This window comes from Stigmatopora nigra, chromosome 6, assembly GCF_051989575.1.
Source record: "Stigmatopora nigra isolate UIUO_SnigA chromosome 6, RoL_Snig_1.1, whole genome shotgun sequence".
Lineage (NCBI taxonomy): Eukaryota > Metazoa > Chordata > Actinopteri > Syngnathiformes > Syngnathidae > Stigmatopora > Stigmatopora nigra.
Window position 1 is genome coordinate 5,786,608 of NC_135513.1, and position 19,729 is coordinate 5,806,336.

The window sequence follows — 19,729 nt, forward strand, 5'->3', positions numbered from 1 at the left end:
GAACTTTTTTTTTCATGGTGGTGAGTCATTTCATGTTTATTATACTGATTAAATTATTGTTGTCCCTAAAGGGGAAATTCTACTCACACTTGAATGTACATTTTGAGTTGCCCGAAAGCACATTACACGCACATAGCAAAGACTCCAAGTGAAAGAGGTGTTCTAGAGTTCCAATAAGGATGATGCCTTGCTCAAAGTTACCTTGACAGCAGCTACAACCTTTTCACCAAAAACTTGTAGCCATTAATAAATATATAAAAACTTTTTGCCATGTGACTCAAATCAGTATCCATAAATTAGACTCAGCTAATGCCGCCAATATAGCAATACTATGTTCTAAAATTAAGTTTTAATTATTTTCATTACCATGTATGGTGACAATTTCTTCCACTTGTAGAATTGAATACGGAATCCCCCTAGAATATGCAGGATATCACTTAAATAATAAGTATTAGTACAAAAAAACCAAGTGTACGTATTGTGTTTACTATTACTGATTCAAAGGAATCCAATCTTCCTATTTGTTAGTTGCCATTTAGATCAAATGGTCCATCCATCAGAATATGTATGCGTGCATTTATATTAGCTTGACGCATTGTTGTGCGAAATAAATGTATTTGTCACCTAGTGTATGGTGTACTAAAAAATGAATGAAGCCAAAGCAACTGGCTGGCAATCTGGGATAGGCTCCAGCATTCTTGTCAAACTCGTGAGGATAACCTATATCGATAATTAATGAATATAAGAATATAATAATGAATAATTGTACAAATATCCGATGAAAAGAGGTCAAGACTAAAGAGGAACCTCTAGTGTAGAAAATGATACATGGTGGTCTTAAAAAACCCTGCAGCACTAGAGATTGCCACTGGATGCTGTCTTAAATTTGGCACAATCCAAAATAATCTCATTTAAATGGTGTCCTAATGTAAATATTTATCCTGTGTGATTTTTCAGAATTGTTCCTTTAGAATAGTAATGCTTTATTTTTTTATGGGACAGTGTGTTTTCTAACTCATCCATGTTCGTTCAGTATTTTAATGGTTAAAACGTAGTGCTCCAGGGAACCCGGGGCATACCGTTATTAATTATTTATTTCCTCCAACAGTCTTGTGACCCTCCCAAAAAGCTCACTTATGGATGGGCTTTACCAATTCAGATGGAAATAAAGACAGCAGACATACATAGATGTAAGAAGTGGAGAGCGAATGGAGGCCAGTTACTGCTGTTTGAGATCATAAAGGTTTGTCCAGCTTATTTTTATAGTGTATATTCAACACTTCCACTGTATTCAATTTTCTACTCGCACTGTCCTAAGATTCATCGATCTTAAAAATTTAAATAAAAAAAAGCAACAACAAAAAACAATTCTGGATTACTTCCGCATAGTTCGCATGAACTCATAATTAATGTAAACAAGTCTATGAATCATTTTTATCAGGTAAGCAACTTTTGTCATTTATTCTAGCAGCAGACACGCACGCTTCTCTATTCCACTCTTCTCTCCATCTTTCTCTATCCCTCTTTCACTCTCCTCTCCATCTTTCTCTCTCACTCTCTCACTCTCTCTCACCCACTCTCCTCTCCATCTCTCTCTTTCTCATTCCTACTCTCACTCTCTCTCACTCACCTCTGACTCTCCTTTGACTCTCCTCTCCATCGCTCTCTCACTCTCCTCTCCATCACTCTCTCACTCTCCTCTCCTCTCCATCTCTCCTCTCCGCTCCTCTCCTCTCCATCTCTCTCTCACTCTTCTTTCATTTCTCTCACTCTCCTCTCATTTCTCTCACTCTCCTCTCCTCTCCATCTCTCCTCTCCGCTCCTCTCCTCTCCATCTCTCTCTCACTCTTCTCTCATTTCTCTCACTCTCCTCTCATTTCTCTCACTCTCCTCTCATCTCTCTCTCTCTCAATCTCTCTCACTCTCCTCTCCATTGCTCTCTTTCTCACTCACTCTTTCTCTTGCTCTCTCTCTCTCACACACAATTTCCTCTCCATCCCCCCCCCTCTCTCACTCTGCTCTCCATCTCCCCTCTCTCTCTAACTCTCCTCTACATCTATCTATCTCTCTTTCACTCACTCACTCTCTCTCGATTTCCCTCTCTCTCCCTTCCCCTCTCTCTTGCTCGCGGAGTGCTTATCTCGATACAGATCGTCAGCTCCAGTGTTAAGTCAAGTCTTACAGCTGCCGTCTGTCCTGCTCCACCTGCCGCTTTTCTGCTCCATCTCACCCCCGGATATCAATTATTAGCGCATCAAATGTGTGTAATTACGGATCAAATTTCTTTCACCGTCTCTTTTTGTGTTTTGCACTTAGCACTTTTATGTTTGGCACCGGGATGAAATGTATTCCTCTGACCTTTATTCAAATCCCCTCTTTTCTCCTTTCGTCTCTTTTTTTGCAGTTGATTCAGGACTCTAAAGCGCTGCATGTCTTCAACTTGAGGACGAAGAAAGACGTACGAAAACTCCTCGGAATTCTCCGCAAGCCTATATGCATCGGCACTCTATGGTGAGCAGACTTTATGTTTTTTCTTTAAATGTCATTTTGTGAACGGATCGGATCTTATGCAAAAGTTGTCCACGAGTCCAGTTTGTGCGTGTTTTAATGCGTCAAGTCATCAATATAATTAAGATGAATGAGCGTCAAAAACGCGCGTCAACTCTTTAGTATTAAGAAGCGACTTCAAAATTGTCTTTTTATGTTGATCTTGCTTAAGAATCGAATGTTGTCTTACCTTGCTTCACCGATGTCACATTTATCAAAGTATAGACTGTTATTTTGCACATCAACCTTATTAACAAGTGTTTTAACGCTTGTTAAAAATACTTTATATATTTATTATGAATGCAGGCAGGAGTGAAGTACTGTGTGGTCCAATCACTTGGTCATAATGTCAGTTGTTTTTGTGAGAAGTGAATAATACGAAGGTGATGTCGAAAAGTTTGGGTGCCCCAATTTTATGCTTTATAAGGTAGTGTCCAGAGTGTTTGCATGTGTAGTGTAACAGTTGGATTTTGGAGGGCACTTGTCTTCTGTTTATCAATTACGCTTGTCTATTATGGCGAGCTCACACTTCCTCTAAGATAAAACATTCCTCTCCCACACACCATCCGCCAGCATCACACCTCCCACGTAGCCACACTTGCTGTCCACAGCCGATTAGCCTGTGATGTGCCACCGTTTGCACTAATAAGCAAGGCCTTCCTCAACTTTAATGGCAACTCATGGTTCTTGTCAGGCCAGGGGGCTGCTTAAAGGCTCATGAGCAAACTCATCAAGTGGAGATGGAGGTCATAAAGACCCATAGGGCATAGAAAGAGATGGTAGGAGTAATCTGCTGATGTGTTTTATGGCGCATGTACAGTGCAGGGCCATCACTGTTAACCATGTACCCATAGTATGTGTGTGTACACGTGTAGGCGTGGATGTGTGTGTATGTGCGCTTGCTCAGTCACATATTAAAGGCAAGAAAAAGTGAGCCAAGTGAGAAGAGAGTAGGATTAAGTATGGGAGGATGTGGAAAACCCATGTAAGCAGTTTTTCTTTTTGTATTATTATTTAGCTGTCAATGGCTTTGCTTGACGGGCTCCTTGGGCTGTGACATACTTGTCATCATCCTGAGGTTTATGTATGAGGTCTTTTTTTTAGCCCAACATAGCCAAGAGATACTTTTTAATACCATCTGGACTCAAGTATCGTAACACACTAATTCATTTCAATCGTTGATGAATCAGAGTTCCATTGGTTTTGCTCAATCTGGTTAATGTACCATTTGCACTGTAACTCAAATTCTAATCTGTGAGCGCCACAAATGTTTCTTAATTAGGTAAAAGTCCATTTATTAATGAGAGTCAGGTCACGTGTTCATATTCACAACCACACAAACTGGAATCCAAAAAGAAAAAAATCGTGTTGTGTTGTGAATCAAAATCTACACAAACATACATTTAGAGTTTGGATGAGTTTGGCCCAAATTCCAGAAAATAACATGCTTTTCTTACAAGTTGGCCACTTCTTTGAGGATTTCAATGAGAACGTCAGTGAGCAGCGTTATGATGGCGTATAACGGATAATTCACCTAAAGTAGGAAGATGAATAAAAAAGATAATTTTATATGATGCTCTTCAAAATACATCCAAATGATAAATCTTTTAGTAGAGACAATTTGACAATGGAACACTGTCGACATGTGCATTTTAAATGGGAAAAAAAGTTTCAAGATTCAACATATCAAGTCACCAAAAAGCAGTCTTGAATTTATTCTTATTTCATCTGTGTTTCTAATCGCGGATGTCCCACTGTGTAGCTTGAGTGGTCAGCGTGAACTTGTTTAATAGGAAGAGAGGCCTTCAGTGGTGGGCTTACCACTTTGTTTTCATTCAACTGATGTTAAGACAACATTAGAATTGGTCACATGACATTTCCAGTAAGGGTTAAAGAAGTCTGTTTATGTTTAAGAGTCAATGTACATGGACCTGAATCCTCTTTTTCATGTACTGCATGTAAATTAGATGATACATTTTGACACGGTGCACAGATGTGTCATCAATATCATGTTAATGTGATTAAGCATCAGTATCATAAAGGAAGAAGTGACTCATTCATTACATAATGGTGAGAAATGCTGAAATATGATAAATTAAATCCAAGTGATGTTATTTCAGTCGGGCACATATCAGGTTAAAACAACAATTGAAAGAGAGAAGGAATGGTCCGTTTGTGTTTGGTGTTGCTGGGAAGATGGCAGCCTGGCAGAGTCATCACAGCTTGAAGAACATGACAGTCTATGCAGAATGCTTGGCATACAAAACTAAACCTTTTTTTTCATGCGGCAGATTGTGTGTGTGTGTGTGTGTGTGTGTGTGTGTGTGTGTGTGTGTGTGTGTGTGTGTGTGTGTGTGTGTGTGTGTGTGAATGTGTGTGCTTCTTTTCTTGCAGTTGTTGTTTGTTCTTGAGATTCATACAGACTAAAGTCCCATTCATTCTTCTATTATCTGCAAAAGCCATTTGTAGACAAACATGTTTGATTGGTTAAAAGGTCTAAAGTCTAATTTATACCTAACTGATTCAGACAAGCATTCATGAGCATTGCTTTGTGCACTGGGGACAGAAAAGTGCCTTTGCCAAGCTGTTCCTATAATGTCGGAAGTACCGAAATATACTTGTCCAAAAGTTCTTGGTGAGATGAATAATTTTCAAAATTTAGGGTAATTTTCTGTTGGCTTTTTTTGTATAGGGGCTAAGCACACACACACACAGACACACTGACACTTTTCATACTCTCTTGTCTGTCTGTATTCTTGCCATATACAATTAAACTCTAAACCTCTTCTTCTATTGCTCTCACATGCTGGCACTCTTTCTATTTCACACCCTTTTCCTCCAACCCGTTCTCTCACATCTCTCTCTCTTCTCACCTCCCCTGGCACCACGATGTGTTCCTCTTTAATTGAGATGCATTTCAATGTGGTGCAAATTAGCTTTCCAGAACTCCAATCTCAACCATGTTATGTGCATTTGGGTATGCATGTGTTCTAATCATAGATTTGTATGCAGTGCAATGTGAAGTTGAAAACTATTGCCACAGTTTTAAGGGAATGATACGACGTTCCTGTTTGCACATCTACTATGACACCAAAGTATATTTTTAATTAGCAATTCGCGACATTTGCCATAATTGTGGCTTCTATTCTTCCTCTCTTGTGAGTAAAAAGCGAATTGGGATCATATACTTTACGGCAGTTCGTTAGACATAAAGATACATATGTTGTAGAACTGCTAGCATGAAATACATTCTTTCAATAGACACATGACCTGTCTTTGTTGGAACTGTGGATGGGTGAGGGGACACAACTGGTAAATAACAGTGAAGGTCCGAGACAGTCCAAGTGGCCACTTCTCAGGGCCTATCAGTGAGCTCCCTGGAAAACATAATGCCCATGGCTCGCATTCTCACAAATCCATTTCTTTTTGACCTACAAAACCAGTTTCTTTCAGAATGCTTTCAATTACTGACAAAATGTACGTTGTGTGAAAGATCACACAGTTTAGGACGAGTTAGTCATGTCAATTTATGTCATGTAATAGCTGAAAGATACATTAAACATATATGATGGGTTTCCCCAAACAATTGTTTCACATCATATTTGCAGTAGAAGAACAGATTGGCAATAAGCCAATTGATGGTTGAAAGTGATTTATCTCCCCTTTTTGAAACTTAAAAATGTCGTGAAAGTGGAACATGGTTTCTAAATCTGAGCTGGGAAAGAGCCTTTGGGCTTTTGCGCAGCACGTTCAGTTTGTTGACTCTTGTCTCATCTTTTCCCTTATTTTGAAAAGTTATTTCTTTATTTCTGCCTGTAAAACGGTAGGTAGTTGCAATTCTTCAGACCTCTAAAAACTCTTGAGTCTTGAGTAAGAGAAGTGCGCAAAACTCACAGAAGCATGCAGCCTCGGGCAAGGAGAAACTACTAGACGGTACTTAAGGTAGTGTCTTCCTAAGCCAAAATGCAACAAAATGAAGGCTGTGACTCTCTGTTTCAAGAAACAAGAGGGGGTAGTCACATTTTCACACAAACGTGGTGCTCTCAAGCTTTTCTCCCCAGGGTGGTCACTGCCTGTGTCTGCGGGTCTTTCCTCTCGCCTTTGTGTAAATATATATGTATGTGCACACATATGCATGTGAGGTAGCGAGAGGGGTCGTTAGGGAGAGTGATGCTGACAGTGGGGTGACCTTGGGCCTCCCTGTCTTCATCCTGTCGATGAAGGGGATGACTTAGTGCCTCCCTTCCCACCCATGATGGCTCATTTATTATCATTAGGCACACAGTCAAAAGATGCTTCTCAGGCCCTCAAGACAAAGCATATGTGTGCCGCTTAAACTGAGAGACAACAGAAGAGAAACACAAATGGAAGTCTTTTCTAATACCGCAAGCATTGCACACTGGAGCATATGTAGCTGTCAGACTCTGTTTTATCACCTCACAGTTGTCTTGTCGAGCGTGTGTTTATGTTTAGTGCGATGAAAGACATGCAACTTGTCATGACACAGCTCCCATCTCCGCCTCTACCTGCTTGTCCTGGAATTTACATAGTGCTTGATGTCATTATCTAACCTTAAGTCACCTCAGACAACCGGGGAGGATATATATGGCATTGCATATATATGGCAGCTACCTCCGGGCGCCGTCCATACCGTCATTTCTCAGTGTGATGGATGGAGACATCTGCGGGCCAGTCAATACCCAATCTGAGCCCCACTGTCCTGATTTAAGATACAGCAGCACCCAGGTGACACACTCAGAAGCAAGACCACTTTAATCACTCCAAGCATCAACTCTACAGTGTCAAGAGCAGTGTGTGTGTGTGTGGGCGGTTAAGTGTGTGTATGTGTGCCTTTTGTAGTATCTCACTCGGTCAGCTGCAATCAGTGAGTGATCAGTACACACGTCTGACTTCTGAGTTCACTTTTCTGTCACGTAAATGAACAACATAAATGTGCTGTAGGAAGAAAGATTCAGGATTGGAGGACGGGAAGGCAAATGTGGCAAACACTTGTCCTTGATGCCTGTAGTAATTGAAAAGGAAAGAAAGTATGAAGTTGCATGTTCTTCCTGAAATACTATCTGCCGGGATTGCACCCTCTAATTTATCTATTTACTGATATTTGAAATGACAGTGTTAGGCTTCCAGATTCTTGTAAACTTTTTTCATTTCAAGGGTTTGGAATGGAATTCAGGTCAGCAGTTTAGCAAAAGTGAAGTTCATGCTCTGATTTCATCTACAGGGCTCCCATGAAGCTACTTAAAAAAAAAAAACTTTGTCTGTTCAAAATGCAAATGAGAGGTAAAATTATTATCAATGGTCAAGAAACATGTTCAAGTTGGTGCATAATTTTTTGCATGGTTAGGCATGTACTGGTGGTTGTACCTGCTATAGAAAAAAGTACCAGTAATAATTATCATGATTTAAATAAAATCCAACAACAATATAAGCATATTGGAAAATGAATTGATTAATTTCATGTGCAATAGATGTCAAAGAAATGGCTTTTTTGCTTTCTTATTTAGAAATCTACTTGCTATAATAACTGAGCTCACAGTGAGCTATGAGATATAGGTGGTCTCAAAAACTGTACTTTTCCTCTCATATTTCCCCTATTATTTTTCCTATCAATACCTGAGCACTCACTAAATCTGTGCACTGATTAAGGACTCTAGATCTTTTTTTAGATCATGAAACTGCATGAAAGCTGATGTTGAGGTAAGGTTAAAACTCTCTTCATCCACCACATGCAAAGACATTCTGTGAACCAATTAGAAGTTTTTATGGGTGGATAATTTGAAGGTGCCACTTATAAAGTTATTTTTGAAAAGAAAATGGAAAGGATTCTTTTTTCTCTTTAAATTTAGTTTCCATTATGACATGATGTTTGTGATGCATTACTATATTTTTTCTATATTATACTCTGTTATCTTGCCTTGTCAGATAAACTGACATCATTCAGAACCAATTAGATATATTTGTGTTTGTTGATAGAGATGGTAAATGTGGTTTAAAAGTACCGCAAGAGAGGGACACTTGAGATTAATTTGGACGCTTCTACCATAGACTTTTTTTATATATCATAAGTGAACATTAAAACTAGCGTAGGAAACTTCAGTAAAGGCTTTTCTTGATGGAAAGAAATCATATTCACCCTTTTTTTGGCTGATTATTAAGTATTTCATCTCCTAAGAGAATACTCTGTGTATTTGTTTGTTTATTTTTTTTAAAACGTAGCCCCTTTCATATACTGTGCATCAATTGCTTGCACACAAAGTTGTTAGGAAAATTAACCATCTGGCATGTTGTGAGCAAATCCTGAGTCCCTTCTCAAGTCAGCTTCAAGGCAGCTTTAGTCAAGCTTTAAAATGTTTGCTTTGCCATTTTTGTTGGTGCAGATGTTGATAATGGTATGTCCAGTATGTAATTCAACTGATTCTGTCCCAACAAGACTTAGCATGAACATCTACCCAACTACCGTATTTTCTCACCTATATATTGCGGGTGCAATTTCTGTATTTTGCACATACACAGGGCGCTTCACCTCAATGGACGCAAAATATGGTAGTGCTACCATGACACATGCACTAGAATGCATGCTAACGTAGTATGTTTTAAAAAGGCAGAGTTTGATTCACGGTAAATAAGTCAAAGCATTCAAACATATACGAGTCATCATCTTCTGTATCCGACATAGAGTTAAGCAAAGTTTTTTTAAAATATGTTTTAGCTCATCTGCCACTTTTATACAGACAGACAATTTATAAAATAAATGAATATTACGTATTTTTTTTACATTAAGGCTGGATATGCACCAAGCATCGAACAAAAAAACAACAACTATGAATCGTCCCTCCACCCACTGAAACGTGAGAATATGTAGATTTAATAAATTGCATGGCAAGTGACAGTCAACAACTTTGGTGTATTGGGTGTCCATGCTGTTTCTGTATATACTGCGGCAGAACACTCTTGACTAGGTGCAGCAATCACAGCGAGATTGTGTTTGTGCGAAGGAGTGATTCGATATCTCTACTTTATCAGACAGTAATCCGTTGGTGCTGGCCCAAATGACTCCCTTCTTGACGTGTCATCATTCACATATACATGCACATGTAAACATATATTCCTTTACTAGTATACTGTGAACACATTTTTATAGCCCCTCTACTTGGACTGTTAGTCTAATTTATGAGGTGCCGTTAATTTGGCCTAAACGCTCATTGCGAGACCTCCCTCCTCTCTTCATTTCTGCATCCCTTCTTCCGTCTTCATGCTCATCAGTCACTCGGCAGAGTAAATCAGAGGGGAGGTATTGCACAGCAGGCAATACACAGACTGGACACCTTGACTAATATGCCGCTGTCCTTCTCCCTCCTTTATCTGAATTTCAACCCCCCCAATATGCACTTCCTTTTGCCATCTAAGTCTTCCCTAAATCAGATTTGGCTCCTCTCTTCATAAATTGGGCTCTTCCCCATCTCCATTCCCACTTTTTGCCCCGTCTGGCGTACTTCTTCCTGATACACTCTCTCTACTCATCCCTTGATGCCTCCGCCCACTATCTTCTGGCCGACGATGCCGGTTTTTCCTTCTCCTCCCGTCCTTCCTCACTACCTTACCTCGCCTTCATACCTCCGACTTGCCTCCTCCCCCATTCTTCTGTTCTCATGTTAGGTGTAAATTTAGAACAGAAAGCATGAGGGGATGCTTTGTGTAGATGTGTCTGTGCATGTGCGTGCGTGTCTGTGTGTGAAAACCAAGGCTTGGGTTTTTAATCACACTCATCTGAGTGCTGTATGGGGACTGTGAGAAGCTTTCATGTTATCTCTCCAGCTTCTTCTCGCACTCTTTGGCTCTTGCACACACTCACCCACCCGTGTACAGGCACACACAAACACACATTTAATGAGGCACACACTTGCATGAAGGAATACACTCATCTGCCACTTCATTAAGTTCAGGTACAGCTGTAAAACAGCAAAAGGCAGCCCTATCACATCAATAAACTGATACCTATCACTATGTGCATTGTCCCATTTCCCATTTCTCTTGGTGCTCATTCAGTATGTACAGGTGTATCTAATGTCGTGTTTTGTGGTCAAACATAGATTCCCTCATATGTATTTTATTAATCTGTATTTGTGGGAGATTAAAAATATCGCATCCCCAAAAAAGAAGCAAGCAGTAACAGTGTGTCATTTTGTTGGATAGTGGATTGTTCATTCTAATTCTACTCTTGTTGCCCATGTGAGAGCAACACAGTATGATGTTTGCACAGGCCCGCCCACCACACCACTACTAGTAAATGCCAGATCATCTACTTTGCTTGTATTTGTTCTCTTGGCTCCCCATGACTCTTGCAGCTCAGGCATCCACACCCCACCTTCTCATGTTGGCCACCAACTGGGGTCCATACTTTAAGTCACGCAACGACACATTTTACTCTATTATTTATGTATTGTAAAAATAATTCAAAGAGAAAACACTACTTCTGAACGGTCTTAGAAGTCACAAGAAAAAAAACTATAGTGATCTGTTTTGTTTTATCACTTTTGACTTGACTTAATACAATATTAATAGACCAAGACTTACTACTTTTAAACCATATTGTCCATTTTGGTAGTGTGCTTCATTTATGCATTCATTCATTCATTCATTATTTGTACCACTTATCCAAGGGTTTTAGGGGGTGCTGGAGACTATCCAGTCTAATTTCGGGCACCAGGCAGGTGACATTCTGAATTGGTGGCCAGCCAATTGCAGGGCACAAGGAAACGAACAGCCATTCATGTTCACACTCATACATTGGAAATTTATTGTTCAACTAGCCTGTATGCCTGTTTTTGGAAGTTGGGTGGAAACTGGAGTACCCAGAGAAAACCCACTCAAGCCCAGGGAGAACATGCAATTTCCACAATGTGAACCAACCTGAGATTGAATCCACAGCACCAGAACTGTGAGGCGGACGCGCTAACTACTCGTCCGCTAGGCCACCCTAGTAGTGTCATCTAGAGGTGAATTTACACATTGCAGAAAACCCACCTTTTCCCCAGTGGGCAGCTGAAACCTCCGTGGCCTTCAGCTGTTATCACAGTATCAGGTAAATCACTGGCTGGGAAAAGTCGGCGACCCTACTGTTAGTGCGTTTCCAGCGATGTCAGAAGTGATAAATCCTGATTTATGCTGCTGATCCCATAGAACATGACCGGAATGCGCTTACAGGTGGATTTAGTTCATAAGTCAGGCTGGAGCTCCCACAGAAAACATCACATTTATTCCTGTTGCAAGTGCTGCTGTTTCTTTTGTTTTTTTGCCTTTATTTTTTTCATTTTCTTTACTTTTTGCCCTAGTGTGCTTTACATTTTTGGCATTAGTTAAGTTTGAATCTCTACACTGACCTTATGTGTAAGGCTAAGGGAATACTTTGGTTCAAGTCATTGCTGAAAAAAAAGGGGTGATATCTCCATAATTTTGACTACGAATACACCCGAAAAGAATAGAAGACAAAAAAAGATTTTCTGTGGCTTTAATAGGAATTAACATCTATGTATATGTAATCTCTTCCATACTGACATTGCGGCTTAGACTATAAAGAAACTCTAAGCGGACAAACTAAGTAGAAATGTTTTGTCGCGGCTGTTGGGATTGGTTATAAGTTGTATTTTAACTATCAAAACCTGGTCCAACTGTACATAATGACATAATACTATACCAATGACCATTTATTTAAGATACAAATTTAAGTGATTTTTTTTATATAAAGCTGGAAATCATCAAAACTTCCCAATGGGTTTCAAATATAAGCAGCTGACTTTAAAATATTAACTAATACTGATTCTGAGAATGAGAATCTATACACAACTGCTTTAATGGGCCAAAAAAATGCCATGTATGTAAATAAGTAAATCTTGTATTTATCTCTTGAATTATCTCAACAAGTTGAAAAATAACAGCATATTTCATAACAGATAAGTTTCAGTTCAATTCATCAATAAAAGTATCCTCCATAGAACATATCTAACAAACTTTCAACTGAGTGTCCTTGGTTGAAAGAAGTGGTTAAGTCTGTTATTGTCTGTTGGCAGTATTACAGCTTCTTATATACAGTTGGTATAATAGTATGCTTTTTGTCTAAAAAAAAAAACACCATAATATGTTAGCTATAATACATTTAACGATAATACAGAAAAAGTGAGAGCCCTGCATCTCAGGGACTCTCGCTCTGTGTACATACCCTCTTTTCAAATTAGTTTGGCATTGAAATCAGATTTGGTTGAATTAAGTAGTTTCAGTCGCCATTCCATAGAAAATTGACTCCTACCCCAACAACAACCTTTTCATACACAGTCAGACTATACATCCTATGCTTATATGTACACAGGGAGGCATCTTAATCCCTGAGCGCTGAGTGGCGATCTACTAACTTGTCTGTAGTGGCCCAAGAAGGATGTTTTGGGGCCTCTGGGGAACTCTTAATCATGTTGCTCATCTCGCCATAGTAATGTGCGTGTGCTTTGACAGAGTGTCTGTGTGAGTTATGTGAAAGGCTGTGTCTTTATCTCTCTTCCCCTTCTGTCTCTTTGCCTCCATTGCTCTTTTAGCACCTCCATCACTGTCTGTCTGTTCACCCAATCATCGCCGTGTCTCAGGATTTGCAGAATGCCTGTTTGTCTTTTTGTGGCCTTACTAACTTTCCCTTCATTTCCTCAACAATCTTACACACAACACCCACTTTTACACCTTATTCTTGTCACCGAGTTGTCTTACTGCTTGCTGTTTCTCTCCCTTTTTCTGCTTTACAATGTGAATAATGGTGGATGTACTTGAGGAAATTTACGGCTTCCCCCATCGTATTCATCTGTGGAGACAAAATAAATGCTATGAGAAGGAAACAGGTAGAAGATGGAGCAGGTCAAAGAGAGATGAAGAAGGTTCAATAGGAAGAGACTCAAAGTGTGTGAAAAGAAAGGGAAAGAGACATTTTGGACTTTCAAAAAACAGAGCAAGTGACAAAAATACATTCACTCTTTTTTTTCCGAGCCCATGAATGGCTTTAATTAGGAAAATCTTCCGTACTTAAGTGAAATATACATAGGCAATAATTTAATATCATCATCATCATGCTTGGAAGGTAAACTTTATCTACTTTTGATGTATTTCACCAAAGTCTATCCAAAGTTGATTTTCACGGAATTAAACGTGATGAAAAATAAGACTTATAAAATAAAGAATTTTGTTTAACTAATTAGTATGTAAATGTGTAATATATTGCGACAACTCATCGAATTCTACTTACGAAACATTCAGGTTAAAAAGAGCTCCGGTGTGAAAACCTTTGTTCCAAGATACGAAAAACTGTCCAAATTGCAAAACATCAAACAAAATCGAACTACTTCACTAAACAAATTACTTTTTGATCAAATTCTTTAAATCTCCCACTGAAAAACAAAAACAAAATTCAATACAGTATCAGGCAATTAGGTTAAAGAAGAAACAAATATTTTTTATATTTGAGTGACAGCTGGCCATTTATTCATTTAGTTGACATGAATTTCCAGTTTTCATGTAAAAGCCTAGTCCCTGACAACCACTAACCAGCTTCTGATTCTGTAGCAAGTGAAGAAGCCATGACACATTTGTCTTTCAAGCTCTCAAGTGGAAAGCGCTGTGCCCTTTTTTTCCTTGACTTCAACTTGGAGCAAAATGAGACTACAGTGAATGTGCTTAACTAATAGATTATTGACACAGTTTTATGGCCACAAGGGGAAATGTCCATCTTTAAGACTGACTGCTTTAAGCACGGCAAGCACACATTCTTCTTCTTCTAGTTTGCTGTGGTGTTGATACTGTCGATAAATAAGCACTTGACTTCAACAGGATATTACTGCCAAGTCATGGCCGGAATGTTAAAATACTTTAATTTGTTGGGTATCATTGAGAGGTAATATGTTTAGTGGCGGTTATTAAATTTATTTAGTAAGTTTGCATGCAAAAGATAATAAAATTAAATTCTCACTAAAATGTCCCAATTGTTGGCTGTATTTCAGTGTTTTTCTTGCAACTACAGAGATGAACAAAACAGATATGATCGAGCTCCAATACATTTACATTTGGTGGTTTTTATGTATCGCTGTGGCATTTCAGACTACTTCTGCCTGACATATTAAGTTTGATAATATTTATTTTCAGTCGTATTGAATTGCACTGTACAGTCGGAAGCATTTGCGGTGTTTTTGAGAGTTTAACAAACAGACAAATTACTTGATACTCTAGACCGGGCATAAATAAACGACATTTCTATTGAAGGGGGAAACAAAAGAATGGCGACGTTACCACTTGGCAGCGGTATTAAAGACTTTATCCACCCATCTGTCAGGCAAATGGAAAAAAAGCGGCATGGCCATAAGAGTGTGTGTGTGTGTATGTGCTTTGTGGATATGCACTGCATAAAGTGGCCGACATACTCCAACTAACAGCTCAGTTATCTATCATTAATTGTATGTACAGTACTCCAATACTTATGAAAACCTAAACTGGTACCTCATCTTACAGTATTAACTTGTTCGAAAAGTAGTTTTGTAACTCTTAGTGGCCGCCTCCCCGACCGTGACGGCTATGGCGTTTGGTTGGAGCGTGATATCTTTGTGTTGGACAATGTTTTGTATCGAGAAGCATTTGTAAGAAGACGTGCCACTGTTTTTCTAAACCAGGCTGTTGTTGGCTTGAAACCATTACAGTGACAGCAATTTGAAAGCCCAAATACTCATCCCTGATGAAATGTTAGCCCCTTTATGACTTGTGGTACACAGTTCATGTCCGTGGTTTGAAGTCCACGATGCATTTTTAAATACTTTTGTTTACTGTGTGTTAAGTTGGGAGGGGCCACCCTCGCTGCTGGCTGAGAGCAGACTAATGAGCTCTCTCACCAAACAGCTACAACTCTTGAAAGGTGATCAGTAATGCAATCTGCTAGGGGTGGACAACTAGTAGCCCGGGGATTGAAGTGTATTATTGCAATGCAGATTTGAATTGGCAAGATCAATGTGTCTATGCACGATCAGCTCCTCACAGCTCGTTAATGTCAAGTAGTTCAACGCTTAAGATTCCGACTTGATGGAGAGCGAAATGCATTCATCAGATAAGCAGCTCTTACATACGACACCCATCTAGACTTGAGAGAAAGCCACTTAGTACATCCACTGTGAACATACTAGAATTGTCTGACGGACACAGACAATCCAAAACGGGTCATGGCAGAATGGAAGACAGGAGGAAGTGAGAAAGACAGCAGGAGGAGAGAGTGACAGTGTTCTCTTGAGAGGACAGTTTGTGTGTCAGGGAATGTTAGAGCAATGGTGATTAACTCGTCTGTCAGTCTCGATCTGTGATTGATACCAAAGAGTCCTTTGGCCCTCGCTTGGCCCATTGGTTCTCCCTGTCAGGAACACACAAACATCCAAACAGATATTCACCCAAGCAGCTTTTCCATGGACAACAGAGTAGACGTTGCAGGACACTAGGGTTTTCGCATAAAATATTCATAGCTGTATTACTTTCTTTACACCCAGCAAAAAAAAAATGTGGGATTATCAAGGAAGTAGTAGACTGTCAGGAAAGGAAAAATTATTTGACATAGGTAGCGCTGATGTTATGTTACCTGGTGTTTTTGTTGAACTTGAAGCTGGCCTGTGGACACGGGCAGGAAAATTAACAGATGCTTGAAACGTACGTCTCACCCTGTCTTTTGCTTTTCACTCCGGCTGTGTGGGTCCCATTGTGACAAAAGCTAAATTACCGGAAAATCTTATCGAATGAAAAGGCACACAATAAACAGCACATTATCAATAAAAACAGGAAAGAGAAAAAACAAAGTGTACAGAAAGAACTTGGGGGCTTTATAGAAACTGGCATTTGTAATAGATGATTGAAATGGAACCTTATATTTTCATTATATTGAAACCAAATTTCATATGGCGCCATAAACTAATTAAATTGTTCTGTATAAGTTCCATTCACGGTCACCTTTAAGCATGCACTTCCAATAAGTAATGACTCCATCTGCTGACTGTAACTCAACTCAACTCTATTTATACCTCACTTTAACGATGCAGCTTAAACCAAGTCATCTGTATAAATACAGCACAAATATAAAGCATACCATAACTTAATGTATTTTCTCAAAACAAATTGAAACTAAAAAAAGGGGAAAAGGTATTTAAATAAAAATAAATATATGGACCAAATAATAATTGCGTACAAAAATTGTTTCAATGATGGAATTTCACTAAAATCGTGTAAATCTACTTGAAATCAAAGCACAAGAAAATAGTCCATTTAAATTTTGCATGAACCAAAAGTTACTTGGAGCTTGTTCGTACCACATCTTTGTAGAAAGTAACTTTGAACAGCTGACAAACAAAATAACAGATGTGATAGCATCATATGACCAGTTACAACAGTGGGTTGATTGAAAGTTTCATGTGTCTCTCTTGCACTGTTTTGCACACAGACGCACCCTCACACACGCACACAATTCAATGGTCATGTCAAAGAAATTCTGTGCGCAGTAGTCGGGTCTCTCTAGAGATTCACTCTTGCTGACTGGACTTTAACCTCTGACACTTGACCTACAGCATTTTAATGCTCTCAGCAATATGAATTTTCACTGACACAGTCCTCCACACCACTCTTTATTTATAACTATGCTCATTGTTATAATTATGGCGATGTCGTCTTCCTAGTGTTATACTCTTCAACCATCAGTCAGTTAATCTATTTTTATGTTAGGGCTCAATTACTTAACGATTTGTTCTAATTGGGATGTTTCTGGTTGATTGTATTAAGATTTAAGATTTGATTCACATTTTAATTTTCTTACATAATTGACACAATCAAGTCTTGGAAAGATAGTATTACTGATTTTAAAATGACACTACTTTTAATGATCTTCACAGAAAATTCAGTTTTCCTCTAGTATTGATTAAATGTTCACCAGACTTCACGGCATCATTTTTACATTCCGATCAATAGTTTCAGAACATTAGCACCGCTTTGTCCACATAGTGTTTGGTAATTACACTGGAGGAAATTTGTGTGCATTTCTGCATGTGTGTGAGTTCACTTACACACTAATGGTTGCAGGTGTCCTGTGTGTGTGCGTGTGTAAATGTGAGAATACCCCAATAGGGGGTTGTAGTTAATGGAGCCTTAATTAATGCTGAGTCGGAATCACTGCTGATTGCTATGGATGGATACTGATCTAATGAGGCCACAAATACACAAATGCACGTTTCATTCCTTTCATACTGCTCTACCAATACATCTAAACCCACTTAATATAGGCACTCACCCAGACATCGCTCACTTGACACTGCTTATATATTTATGCACATACTCTAAAATTTAGGGTATACTATTTAGAATCTAAATAGTATATTCTCGTCACTAAAAAAATGGAATGGATGTATTTTCAATTCCTTCAAATTTCATAAGTAGTCCCAGCATCAAATTGTCAATTACAGTAAATAGTAATAATATACAGTGACTAATATAGCGAGAAAAACAATTCAAATTACAACTTGTATAACTATCTTTTTTACCTCAAATAAGTGATGAGTTTGCATTATGATGCAGTCTTATTAGTTCAAATTTGAGTATGTTACTATGTAAACAGCTCAGTTAATATGATATAAATTAATATTATATATTAACAGTATTATAATCATTCAGATTGTATAAAACATCACTAACACAACATGAGGCATGAAATTAACTTAATTTATCCAGGGTTGACATGGCAACTCCATGGATTGTATTCTTCTCAATAAGAGCTACATAACAACAAGTCCATCGGGTGGAAAGCTGAAGAGTTAATTTAGTGAGTGTGTGACAGTGTGTGTCTTGTGTGTCTGTGATTCTACAGTGTTCAATGTCCCTGAAAGCTACTGAAGTTTCTAAATCAAGTCTTTTATGAAGTTCTGCTGCTCTGGGCACACCATTAACATTTCATGTCATCCTGACTCCCTCTCCGACATTCTCCCATGGGCATCGCGGAGAAAGCACCTTTTTTCAATAACACACTCTCCAACCCTCAACTGTATGTGATATATTCAGATGAGAGCTGATATTATCTATTTTAATGTGAGAAACATTACGAGTAAGCGGCAGCTGACCTTGAACCTGCAAGGATTCAAACATTTCTTATTCATTTTAACTAGTAATGCCTTAAATCTCCTTTTGGGGAGCAGGTTTTGTTTTTAATCAGAGCAGTGCCTCTGGGGGGGGGGGACATTTTTTTTTCTCTTAAGTTTCATCACTTTTCCCAGACTCTTTTTCGATCACTGTGTCCTCACTCCCTCAACAGTCTGCTTTTACTTGTCTGTTTTGACGTGCAGCTTGACTTAAGTATCAGGATCGGGCACGTAAGCTCATCTCATTATCTACCCCGTTTGGGTGTTTGTACAATAGTGTGATTGAGTGATGGGTGGAGTAGGTAAGCCATCCTTCTCCTCTCCCCACCTCAAGTCTCGAGGCCGTTGTTTGAAATAAAGTGACAGATAATCGCAGGGCTCTGGTAAAGCGGGCTCATCTGAGCGGCAATCGATACGAGCGCCGTAGCTTCAAAGCCAGTCTTCAAAGAGTTGAGGAAAAGCCATATGCTCGACGTGATTTCTGTGCGTGTAAATGTATGAGAGTGTGTGTGAAAGACAGAAGGCGATAGGGGGGGGCGTGTGCAAGCAAATTTATGGCTAAAGACTGATATCAAGATCACAATAACAAATTGGTTCATTTCCCACAGCAGAACTGATAGCTTGCCACTCAGTACATTAATAACGGTACTAAACAAATATAGGTTATTTTATAATATTAAAATAATGCGTTATGCGGATAAAGGTTGCCGGTAATTTTAAAAGTTCAAAGTTCAAAAGTTGTACCTTTTTTAGATACCAAAGGTATTGAAAGTGCAGATAGAATTTGCATCATGATGACATGGAGATTTCCAGGATTAACCGCCGACAATGGCTTTACACTTGTTTGTTTGTCTTGGAGGTCACTCAAACTTGGATCTTCTTTGTCTTTAATCATGGATATGTGCTTTTTGACAGTGCTGTTTCCTAATAGAGCAATAATAGTAATGATGAATAATAATGTTTTCCCATTATTTTGATCATGCTTATTG

At 38.9% G+C, this 19,729-nt stretch overlaps 1 protein-coding gene across 9 annotated transcripts in view; it reads left to right on the forward strand.

Moving 5' to 3' along the window:
- The first annotated feature begins 2,081 nt into the window (after positions 1–2,081).
- LOC144198740 (receptor-type tyrosine-protein phosphatase delta-like) overlaps positions 2,082–19,729 on the forward strand; it is a 123,719-nt gene continuing 106,071 nt past the window's right edge. For 4 of the 9 annotated variants that reach the window (XM_077719922.1, XM_077719923.1, XM_077719924.1 and 1 more), the window contains exons 1-2: positions 2,096–2,260; positions 2,405–2,511. The gene's annotated coding sequence lies outside the window, so the exon portion shown is untranslated. Of the gene's footprint in view, positions 2,261–2,404; positions 2,512–19,729 lie in introns of all 9 variants that reach the window. The other 5 variants (XM_077719919.1, XM_077719921.1, XM_077719920.1 and 2 more) reach the window with 2 other exon arrangements.